Source organism: Cotesia glomerata, linkage group LG1, assembly GCF_020080835.1.
Source record: "Cotesia glomerata isolate CgM1 linkage group LG1, MPM_Cglom_v2.3, whole genome shotgun sequence".
Lineage (NCBI taxonomy): Eukaryota > Metazoa > Arthropoda > Insecta > Hymenoptera > Braconidae > Cotesia > Cotesia glomerata.
In genome coordinates, this window is record NC_058158.1 from 13,326,327 (window position 1) to 13,339,073 (window position 12,747).

A 12,747-nucleotide genomic window follows, 5' to 3' on the forward strand; every position below is an offset into this window, starting at 1 on the left:
ATTTTATTTTATTTTAAATTAACTGAACAATTCTGCTGATTTTTTTACTTATCCAAAGCAAGTAATTGTTCAAATAAATGTAATAAGTTTTCTAGAAAGATCTAATGAGAATTCTTGTTTATACTTATCATGAAAATTTTTGCAATTGCTTGAAAATTTTATAAATTATTGTAAAGTAATTTTCTTAATTTTTGCTTCAAACATTTCCAATTAATGTTGTTTTTTGGTCGGGATATTGTAAAGTAAGATTTTTTAGTTAATTCTCCGGTTAATTTCATCAGCTTTAATAAACATTTTCTTGAAATAATACACAGATAGAAAGGTTAGCTTCACTGTAAATCCAAGTGTTTTAACAAAACACACATAAAGTGTTTTGTTCGTATCTTGAAGCATTGTAGTCACTTTTAAAACACTTCCATGTGTTTTAATTTCCCATGTTAAATTGCCCATTTGTAGTCACTTTTAAAACACTTCGATTTACAGTGTTGACTCAAGAGAAAAAATTCTTGAGCTAAGATAAAATTCTTGGTTAAAAAAAAATTTCTTGGCTAAAGAATTTTTTCTCTTGTCTCAAGAAATTTATTGTTTTTCTTTTAATAGTCTTGGTTTAAGAATTTTTTTCTTGAGCCAAGCTAACCTTTTTACCAGTGTATATATCTTTTAAATAAAGAGTTATTTCCGATGAAATTCAGTGATTTGATTATAAAATAAATTAATTCATGATTCAAGCCAAAAAATTTTGATCGAAGAAAATTATTTTTAAGAATTTCACCGTCTTTTATGAACCAAAAAAGTTTTCAAATTAAATTACAACTTACTTTAAATCAAAAAAATTTCTTTTGTTAAAAATTTCTTTGCTTGATTTAGTACAGAAAAATTTTTGAAATTAATTTTCTTACCGAAAGATTTTTTCTCTATAACTAAGTTAAAATTCTTATCAGTGGGTTTAAAAATCGTTTTATTTACGGTTTTGAAAATTTTATTTGGCCACAATTTCTCAACTCTAATTAATCGATTTTTTAAATTTTTGAACTTATCTAGGGTATAATTATTTAAAAAATAAGCGCATGACAGGTTTCATCGAGCAAGAAATTCCGACATAAGAACCAATGTAGTATATATTTAAGAAATTAACTAAAAAAGCTGGAGTTTTTTTCATCTTGAGATACTTAATTTGAAGAAAAAGAAAAGGCTAATTTATCTTCTGAGGCAGTGGTACGGGGATGGGGACAAGGAATTATTTTGATTATATTGAGGAAGAAATAATTACGAAGACGTTCTTAGAATCCCTACATTCTTAGAGGGACAATAAAGGGTCTTTCTATCTGAGCTGTAGAAATAGCAAATATCGAAAAGGGTTTTGCAAGGGAGAAACTGTGTGGGGACGATGTTTTATGGTGACGCGTAAGTATCACGAGTATTCCTAACTTTTATAAACCCTTCCTAGAAACAGGGGGATATATATACGTTGGGATGTTGGAGAAGATGATAGAAAATGGTTGAGCTTGCGGTGGGCGCGGTTGTTTTATATACTACTTCACTATTGTATATACTTGAGTACATTGTACGAAGGCAAACTAAACATTTCTCCACTTTTATGTAATGTTAAGTAAACCAACTTTTATTTACTGAAATGCTTTATTATATCAATGATAAGTTTTTCTTTCGCTTTATATTTTTCTTACATGTATACTATATTATATTTCCACAAAAAAGAAGAAAGAAATACTTGTCATGCATTATGTTATAATATTAAGACTCTTATTTAATGGGCAATACATTTAAACGCGCACTAAATTGTCGGAGTATATACATTTATAAAGTGTAGTCCACAAATAACGTGCCAAAATTATATCATCCATTAATAAATCTGTCGTCATAATATAATATACTATATATTATATATTAGTGTCTGATACTTTTTATCGATTATAACACAACTAGAACTATAGCTTATTTTATGATTTTATAGCTCATTGAATTTGAAATTAATTAAGCATTATCTATGGGATAGGCCGGGATATTACAGCTCCTGTAGAGCATGGATATGTTAGTCATACGTTTATATACACATGCACACCGACGCATATGGTTATCAGAATTATTTTCTTACACGAATAGAGAACTGATTTGAACTAAATGTTTATATCGGAAAAAAAATCTTTTTGGAGAAAAAAAATTTCTTATTCACAATTTTTTTTAGTTTAGGAAATTTTTTTTTTTGATTGCAGCAAGTTTCAGTTTCAACCATCATAAATATTTTCTTTCATCGAAAATTTTTATTTCCTTAGCTATAAGAATTTTTAACTTCCCGCTAAGAAAATCGAAGATTTTCAATAATCGGGAAGTTATTGTTTTCAGCCCGTTTTGCAAAAATCGAGTTTTCATCAGATCTCGACGTTTTGAGGTCATAGGAAGCTTCCCTGACCACCCCCGCGATGTTGTCACTATGTCTGTGTGTGTGTGTGTGTGTGTGTGTGTGTGTGTGTGTGTGTGTGTGTGTGTGTGTGTGTGTGTGTGTGTGTGTGTGTGTGTGTGTGTGTGTGTGTGTGTGTGTGTGTGTGTGTGTGTGTGTGTGACTCGCTTATAACTTTTAAACGACTGAACCGATCGGAATCTACTGAACGGCGTTCTAAAGAGTTCCCTCAAACTTAGATTTCCTGTGAATTTGAACCGATTCGGACCGATAGATTTTGAGAAATTTTAAAAAATCTCAAAAAAAATGAGAAAAAAATTTTTTTTGAAAGTGGTTTTTTTGGAATAACTTTTAAACGGCTTTATCGATCAACTTCAAAAACTAATTCGTTTTTAAGCTTGAAAAACCACGCCAATCGTCGCTAATCCGGTCAAAATCGGTTGATTCGTTCGAGAGATATCGTGAACGAAAGAAAACCGAAAAAAGTGTTTCTTTGACATAACTTCGTCATTTGTTCTCGGATCGTTTTTGATGATGTAGAATAATTTTAAAGCTTAAAAAACTGCTTCGATCACTGCCAAGAACGTAGAAATCGGTTGATTGGTTCAAGAGATATCCTCGATAAAATGTTTGGAAACAAGTGTTTTTTTAACATAACTTTGACATTTTTTGAAATAACTTTTAAACGGATGCACTGATCAATTTAAAAAACTAATCAGCTATTAGCATGAAAAAATTACGTCGATCGCCGTCAAGCCGGTCAAAATTGGTCAATTCGTTCAAGACATATCATGAACGAAAGAAAACCGAAAAAAGTGTTTTTTTGGAATTACTCCAAATTTCCTAGTTTTATCAATTCAAACTTGAAGATTCTTCATGAAACCAAAAAAATTGCGTCAAATGCTGGCAACCGCGTGAAAATCGGTTGATTCATTCAAAAGTTAGTGCGGTTTGAAAATTAAAAAAATATTTTTTTATGAAACTTCTATCAGACTTTTGAGCTCGAAGAGCTCAAAAGCATAGAAAAGCTACCTTTTTAAGCTCGAAGAGCTTAAAATAACACATAAATTGTATTTTTGAGCTAGGAGAGCTCAAAAACATCATTAGTGCAGTTTTATGCACCTAGGTATGGAATTAGCGGGAAGTTGCACGAATGGCCTTGAGGGTCTACCGTTTTTCTAATTTTTTTTCTATGTGTCACATGTAAAATTTCAAAAGTTAACACAAGTTAAAAAATAAGCAAAATAATGTTTCAAATTTAAAAATATAGAATTGTCTTTTTGTTATCAATTATTGACAATTCACAAAACCATAATTGTAAGCTTATAGACATAAAAAAAGTCGTAATATGTCACTGTGAAATTTATTTGGTTTTTTTGATAAAGTGATTCAAAACGATCAATTTATATTTTCACTCTTCTCATAAATGTGTTAAAAACAAAATATGAAAATAATTGCTTTTATTAGTTTAGCTAATTAGTCTGTATTCAATTTTTTTAATGTTAAAACGGCGAATGTTCTGAAATATTTTTTGCTTTAAAAACGTGATTCTAATTTTATACTTCGTACAGAAAATCATCACTATTTTTATTTTCTCAAACTGGTAAAACTGGTCAATTTTGAGGAATTCATAAACATTTTCTATAGAAAAATCATTCTTTCTAAATTTTTCAATTTGTCAGTCGGAATTTTTATCTTCGCCATGGTACTTTGAATTAAAATTCTTATATTCACTTAAAATAAACTACAGTTTAAATTTGTAAGATAAAATTCACTTTAATATTTCTAATAATTATAAGGGCATGTCTTGTAGTCAAATTCGGATAACCATTTAATCTTTTATAGAAATCTAGAAATTTACTTTTTTCTCACGTCCAACCCTTTATTTTTTTATTCTATCTTTTCACTTTTGTATTTTGACATAAAAATTTATCGTCACAAATGACCAATCATAGATTGAAAAATAATAAACATGAATATACTATCGATCTTCCGCAGCAAGCGTTATTTAACATTAATTAACCTAACATAAGAATATTTATGAAATTCAAACTGGATATTATTGGAAGTTTAAGTAAATTTAAAAACAGAGTTGCAACTTGCGTAATATTTGATTCGTAATTATTTTTGGACGCCGTAATTTTGGGTGACATAAGAATCCATTTAAGTTTTGCGTTTCCGCAAGCATTGAGTCAACCTAAGTAAATATATTAGTCGAGAAACGTGACTGCATAGTAAACAGCGCTTGCGAGGTTTCAAAGTCACACGTGCACCGAAACGTCAATATGTTTCTGGTAAACAGATGCAATTATAGATGGGCGAAGGCCAACTAAGAATGAATGTATGCATACAATAATTGTAAGCGAATTATAAAATAAAATTTTAAAAATTATCCAGACCATTTGTATTAAATTTGATTAAAATAATTTCAGTTTCTTAATAATTTCCTGATTACGTTTCTGAAATTAATTTTGTACCGCATCATAACGATAAAAAGATTATTCAAATATTTCAGTCTTGATACAATTAGCGGGAACAGTATCACGCCTTAAGTAAGTAGAAGAGGGTTGGCTTAAGTGATAGAGAATAATTTATAAGTTTCATAGCAGCATCAATTTTATAATCATTGTATGCTTACATTAGGGGTGCACAATCTAAGAACATGCAATGGTTAACAGCAAAAAATGAAGTAAATTTTTATAAGCAATAAATAATTTTTATGGATATACAAAAATTTTAACATGCTAAAAATAAATATTTGCAAAAAAGCACAGAAAAATTTTAGAATGAAATTTTTTGTGATGTTGTACGCTAGATTTTTCACTGTTTTTCCTTGATGGTTTGAAATGGGCAGAAAAGTTTTAACACCAACAAAGAATTGTTCCCTCGTCGTAGAAAGAGGAAAGATAACGCATCGTCCTTGTGAAAGTTCGGTACTTGCTCACAAAATTCTTTCTGCTATCAGCTTTATTTTACCGGCTCTCTCTGATATAAAGTTTCTTCCGTATAACTTACTTGTTACATTATTTACCTAACATAAGTCTCCAAGTCTATATTTTTTTCTTCACTATTGATTTGCATTTATTTTAGTCCTCTTTAAATAAAAATGACACATTACTCGCGATAATTTTCAAAGATATAAAAAAAGTAGTTATGATACATAATAGTACATAAAAAAAAAATTATATGGTGATAAATTCACAGCGAAAGCATTGCCTCGGGTATACTGTACAAAAAAGACATTAGGAAGACACTAAGTGCATGATTTAGTGGCTCGAGTTAAGATATTGTGCAGTCTTGGTATCATAATCAAAACGAGGATGTAATTTTGTGTGTCTGGGCAATATCTTAGGTTTACTTTATCGGAAAAGACAGCTCTTAGTGCTCAGAAATATTTTAATTTATGAGCTAATGTAGTGATGTTTGTCACTAAACAGGCGCCAGAATATTTTGGCTCCTATGATCGCGCGGAGCAACCCCCTGAGAGGACACAATGCAACCCTTCGGATATATATCCGCTTGGATTACGTTGGACTACCAATAGGGTAAATACAAATACACATGAAAACGCCTCCACAGTCGCGAGAGCAAGGGAGAGAGAGAAAGGTTGCCCAGTGAAGGCACGTGCGACGAGGCATTGCGATCCGTCAGTGCGGCTAAACCAAAGGCATAAATTTGATAGGTTTCACCCCCTCTTCCTCGAGCTTTATGGCGCCACCGAATTTCCCATTAAATAAACAAGCTCCAAGTTCATTACGAGCTTACGCTCTCTCTCCCTTTCGGTCTCCGATCGAGTGCGACCACGTGCCTTTACCTCTGTATACACATCGATGTACCAGACCCACATATCTATTGCTTAGACCGCGAACTGCGGTCTGGCCTCTGTAAATTTATCGTTAGACGAAGATAACCCCTATCAAATAAACAAATATCCAACACAATAGCTTATAGTTTTCTTGGATGCACCTAAAATGATACATTTTTTTTTTTTTCGTTTATTTATCGTGAAAGATGTAATTTCAACAATTACAATATACATACTATTCTTTTTTGACCCGTTCCTGCCTTTACGGTCATTTTTTTTTTCTGCTAGTATAAATCTAATTCAAGTGGATGGTAATATTCCATCTTCACTAACAATTTGGGACAGATCGTCCCTGGAGAGTTAGGTCGATAGGTAACCATCGAACTTGAACACTAGTTAGCTGGTGAATGCTAGTATCTGTTCAACTCAATTTTTAAGTATTAACGATGGAAAGCCACTGAGAATGAAGAGCAACTTTTGAAAAAGTCCATGAAAAATTAACCATACATACTATATTTAAAAATTGGTCCCCGTTATAGAAAACTTTACCAAGTATGACTTAAAAAGAGATAATAGTAATATTTAACTTGCATCTTTAATATCAGTGCATTAGAGAAAAATTACAATAAAAAACTCTATAAAATAAATTCTACAAAAGTTGATTTTTATTTTGGAATTTAACATCTAAAGTTTAACTTTCGTGTCAGTGGATGATTCAGCAATCATGTGCTCTCTGTCAAACGTTCTCAACACTATCTTTGATTAAAACATTATTAATGGGCAAATCAGACCATATCAGGCCCAATATAGATTACATCATACACATTAGATTATATCAAGACCTAAAAAATAACAACAGATTGGCAGAGCAGCTCCGATCAGTCAAAATCAGATCAAGCCATAATAGGCCTCATATGTCTTGATATGATCTGATTCTCATAGATCTGGCCTTATATGGTAAATTTTCATATCAGTATTAGATATCAGAACATATAAAAAGTTAGCGTCGTTAAGCTAGCAGAACCAAAATCTATTTTGCACAGATATAATTAATGATTGCTCGAAATCTAAACAAGCATCAGAATTCTAAATAAAGCAACTAATTAGCAACAAATTTAGCACCACAAATAAATTTTTTTGTTCGAATCATGAGTCAATGTATGACAGACGAGTTCATACTAACTTAATAGACTTCAAGAAATTATGTATGGTAATATTTGAAAATTTTTTAACGGATAATTACAAAAGTAACTTCAAGTTGTAATTATACAAGTTGGTTATTTGTTAATGTTCTAATTAATGGAGGTATTGAACTGAAGTAAATGCACAAAATGATGCAGCTATAGATATCTCTAGTGTAACACGAAACATTGTAACTTCTGCTTTCTGATAATTAGCGCATCCATCAGCAAAAGCAAGCCGGCAGCTAATACCGATCGTAAGTTATCGTTATCCTGTTTCCTCCGTTTTCTCCCTGTGATGCTTCATCGAGTCCCCTTGACCCCGCGTCTCTTCCATTCTATATATTCGAATATATATGTGGCATATACTGTGCGTATACGTATCTATAGATTCACCAACGGCCCGCGTTACACCAACCCCTTCCCCTTATAACCACCCAGCTTCCCTTATAACTACCCTATATTGGCATGCAACGCATGAGTTGTCGATACCGGCAATAATCTAATAACCAGTCACCGCCAATGCGTTGTCGCGAACCATCGATCTACAGGATTCTCCACGTTACTCACAAACCAATAACCCAGGCTTTTCATTATTCTAACACTTATTTATTTTCATTGCTGTTTAACCGTCTCTTCTCCAAAAGATAGTACCTTAAATTATTATTTTAACGCTTGTAACGTTTTAATTAGGGTGTGCGAATAGTGTTCGAATCGAATCGAATCGAATAGCGACATTCGATTCGAATATTCGAATAGTTCGAATAATTCGAATAGTTCGAACTATTCGAATAGTTCAAACTATTCGAATAATCCAAATATTTCAAATTACTCGGATAGTTGAAATAATTAAAAATTTTTATGAGTAATGGAGTACTTGTTGGTTAAAAATGGAACACTTTTATTTAATATTGTTTATTGTGTGATAAAAACAATAGGTAAGAAAATAATTAATACTACTATTTTTTTATTTTACGATAAATTTTTATTCACAAATAAATAATAACATGTGTAGTAGTAGTAGTAGTGACTTTTTTTTCTGAGTATAATTCAAATATTTTGAATTACTTTTTGTTCTGATAAGCTAATCTATATCGGTGGAAGAGCTTTAACATTAAAAGCCTGTTATTAATTGAGAATTAAAATTATTCTGGATTTAAAAATTGGTCCTCTTCGATTATAACACAAGATTGAGCTAAAAAAGCAATAAAAAAATAATAAGCGTTTCAAAAAATTATTTTGAGCCGCCAATTTTTATTTGAATCGATGTCGGTAATGTATTACCGACCAATGATAATGCAATAGTCTGTACTGCAAATATAGATAGCACCTGGTTAGATCAGAATAAATAAACATTGATTTGCGGTCACTGACAGGTGACAAAGTTTAATTGCTATCTCGTTTCATTAGAAAGATTTATAATATATGATTTAATTTAAATACATACAGAAATAAAATTAACGTTGTAAGTGATTGTAATTGATAAAACAAAAATGGATGTATCCCGCTCATCTCATGACTCGGCATTAGCAGAATCTAGTGAGACTCAAATGGAGGGTACTGTTGAAGAAACATCTTCATGTAGCAACCAAAATAATGAAAAACCTAATCAATCGACACAAAGCCCTGCATGGAATTACTTCAACCTTCACAATAACAATAAAGAAAGAAGAGCAATTTGTAAAATATGCTTGGCAAACTTCAAACTGACATCGTGTAATAATTTTTTTTCTTTCAATGCTCCAATTTTTCTTTATTTACTTATTTTGACTTTAAATTTATTTTTTTTTTTCAATCCACAGCTACTACTTCTCCGATGTTTAATCATTTATCAGCAAAACATAAAGAGCAGTATTTAGTATGCATAGAAAAAAAAAATCAACGTAAAAAAAATCATGAGAGTACTAATTTGTCTGAAGAACCATCACGATCAAAAGCATTACCTCCACCATTAAAGGTTAGCTTGATCAGTTATGTATGGTCATGATTGCCATGGATTTAAAACCTTTTTCTACAATAGAAAATAAAGGGTTACGTAAACTTTTAAAGAGAATAGTTCCTGATTATGAACTTCTACAAGGACCACACTGTCTTGAAGCCTTGCACCAATATTGTATCACGAAACCAAAGAAAAACTGATGAATCAACTGAAAGGGGACATAGAACTCGGCTTTATGAGTATGTCATTTACAACCGACTGCTGGACATCTCGGGGTCATCATTCGTATTTATCATTAACATTGCATTACATGACTCAAGAATTTCAATTAAATAATATAACTTTAGGTATGAGTCAGTTGCTCGAAAAACATACTGGTATATACTTGAAAACAGAACTGATACGGATGTTAACTGAATGGGATTTACTCGATACACCAACGGTTCCAATCTATTTTGTTACCGAGAATGGTCGGAATATATCAAGTGCTATAAGTTAATCGGGTTGAAATCACATTTATTGCTTCGCTCACACTCTTAATTTAGCTATAAGTGATGCAAAAAAAACATACCAAAGGGCTGAATGATCTATTAGCTAAAGTATAGTATTATATTTATTTATTTAAAAAAGTATAGTAAGCATAAAATTATATGTCATTAAAGTTAATGACAATAAAGTTAGCTGACATCTAAAAATTTTTAGAATTTTTTTTATTGAAAAAATGATTACAAAAAAATTAAATTTTTATTTTCATTTGTAAAAAATTTAAAAAACTAAATGCAATTGGAAAAAAAAATTTTTTAAGTTCTAATTTAATAAATTAAACAAAATCAAAAAATAAAAAATGTCGGCTAACTTTATTATTATTTAAAGTTAGCCGACATTTTTAATTTTTCGATATTTTTTTGTTTACTAAATTAGAACTAAAAAATATTTTTAAATAATTGCACTCATAGTTTTTCAAGTTTTTTACAAATGAAAATTTTTTTTTATTTTATTGTGATATTTTTTTCAGTAAAAAAAAATTCTAAAAATTTTTAATGTCGGCTAACTTAATTTTCATTAATATTATTTGCAAGTAATTGTATCAGCAACGATAATCACGCTATTTAATTGATAAACTATTAATTGACTCCAAATCGTATCAATATTATCTTTGTGATTATTTTATTGAGGATATGATACTTATTATTATTATTATAATTATTATGTTTACTATTATTACTACTTTTAATAGTAGGATAATTATTAATAATCAATCCTATTGAAACTATTTTAGGCTAGATGCATTGCAACTCACTTCCACCATTCTGATCCAGCTCGAAGAGAACTAGAAAACGCACAAAAAAAACTAAGTGATCATCCTCCACTGCAGTTAATACAAATGGTCCCAACACGTTGGAATTCCGAATACGAAATGTTGGAACGAATGGTCACTCTGCGACAACCATTATCAGATGTCTTATCTGTTTGCACAAAAGTGAAGATTTTAAGTGGACTGGATTGGAAACGTATCATCGAGATCGTTAATAAATTGCAACCGTTATATCAAGCGACTACGATCGCGTGTGGTGCAAACTATCCAACTCTTTCAATGATTCAGCCGATACTATACGGTATTCAAGATGCATTGGAAAATCTAGAATTTCAGAAAATGATTCAGCTGAAAGTGAAAATGATGCAGATAAGTTCGATAATGAGTATGATATTCCGCTTTATTTCTACGATAAAAAATTCCCTATGCCACACAACTTGCGCCGTATTATTTTAAGCGCTTTAAAAGTAAGATTTTCGGACATTAGTCAAGACTCTCTACATCGAAAAAGTACTTTGCTAGACCCAAGGTATAAAGATTTTTTTCTTAGTTTAGATGATGATGAAAAGAAAAAAGAGGAACTAGTAAAGGAATTAAAAGAAGAGTTGTTAGAATATCACAACCTGGAAACAACTAATGAAGGAGAACCACTCCCTGCGCGAGAATCAAGTGGTAGTGATAGTTCATCATTTTTGAGTTTCATGAAACGACGCAAAGTAGATCAATGCCAGCAGCACAATTCATCGATTGCTCAAGCTTTTGATCAAGAAATTGTACAATATCTGTATTTACCGAAAATCGGATACTGGAAAGATCCACTACAATGGTGGAAAGAAGAGTCCGCGAAATTTCCACAACTCTCATTATTAGCCAGAAGATATCTTTCTATATACCTTCCACGTCCGTTGAAAGTGAAAGATTATTTTCTTCAGCTGGAGATATAGTAACTCAGAAAAGAACTTCACTATCCCCAGATACAGTGTGTTATTTAATATTTTTACATAAAAATTTATCTTAGAATAAAAAAATTATAATATTAATTGTTTATTTTCAAATATAATAGTAATTTCTTTTTAAACCGTTATCGTTATCATTCAAACATAATAATAAAATAAAGTTTTTTATTTTAAAACAAAAATACTACTCCATTTCTCAAAAGAATTTTCAATTATTTAAACTATTCGAACAATTTGAAACATTCAGATTATTCGAATAATTCGAATTATTCGAATTTCGAATCGATTAAATTCGATTCGATTCATGACGAATAATTCGTAAATTCAAATATTCGCACACCCCTAGTTTTAATTGATTGATACATAAAAATGTTCAAACATCCAGAATTAAAAAATGAGCTTCCACACTTATAAAAAAACTATCTTGATCCAAGAAAAATATTGTCAATCTAAAAAAATTATTTTGAAAAGAATTTTTGGTCTTGAAACTCTTTTCCTTGGTAATTTTCTTCTATGAATGATCCTAGATGAGCTTCTATCAATTGTTTTGTATCAATGGGGAAGATTTATAGAAGAACATGAAAGCTCATTTTTTTTCACTGCTGCAACATATGTCAGACATTATTGGGAAAACCTTTATTTAAACTTGTAAATCACGAAAAGCAATATTGACAATTGATGATATTTAAAAACAAAAATAATGTTTGGATGGTAGATATAACTCAAATATCATTAACGAATAATTTAGAGGGTTGATTTGGAGGGGTATATTTGCATGATGGAGCTTGACCTGGGTGCTGATATAGAACTACTAAACAGGTCGTATATCAGGTTGGTTAGTTATAGCACCCGTTTACATACTAGCACTCTCATATGTACTACTACTGGCATGTACTCATAATATCCCAGCTCCAGCTCCGAGCTTCCAGCTAGCAAACATAGATCTATACATATATACTTATCATGGCGCGTTATACAATACCGATTCCCAGTGGTGTTCTGGATCATTTGGCGGCCCGCGGCTGTGAGATGCGCGCATGTAATATAGCCAGGATGGGCTATCGCGTTTCACAATGTGGTGTTCGACCAATGGTTCAATATATTAGGACGACCTAAAGGTCTGCTCTATCTATCT

The 12,747-nt window shown here is 31.0% G+C and overlaps 1 protein-coding gene across 4 annotated transcripts in view; it reads left to right on the forward strand.

The window, feature by feature from the left end:
- LOC123275425 (homeotic protein ultrabithorax) overlaps positions 1–12,747 on the forward strand; it is a 171,476-nt gene that overhangs the window by 45,354 nt on the left and 113,375 nt on the right. The gene's annotated exons all lie outside the window — the stretch shown is intronic.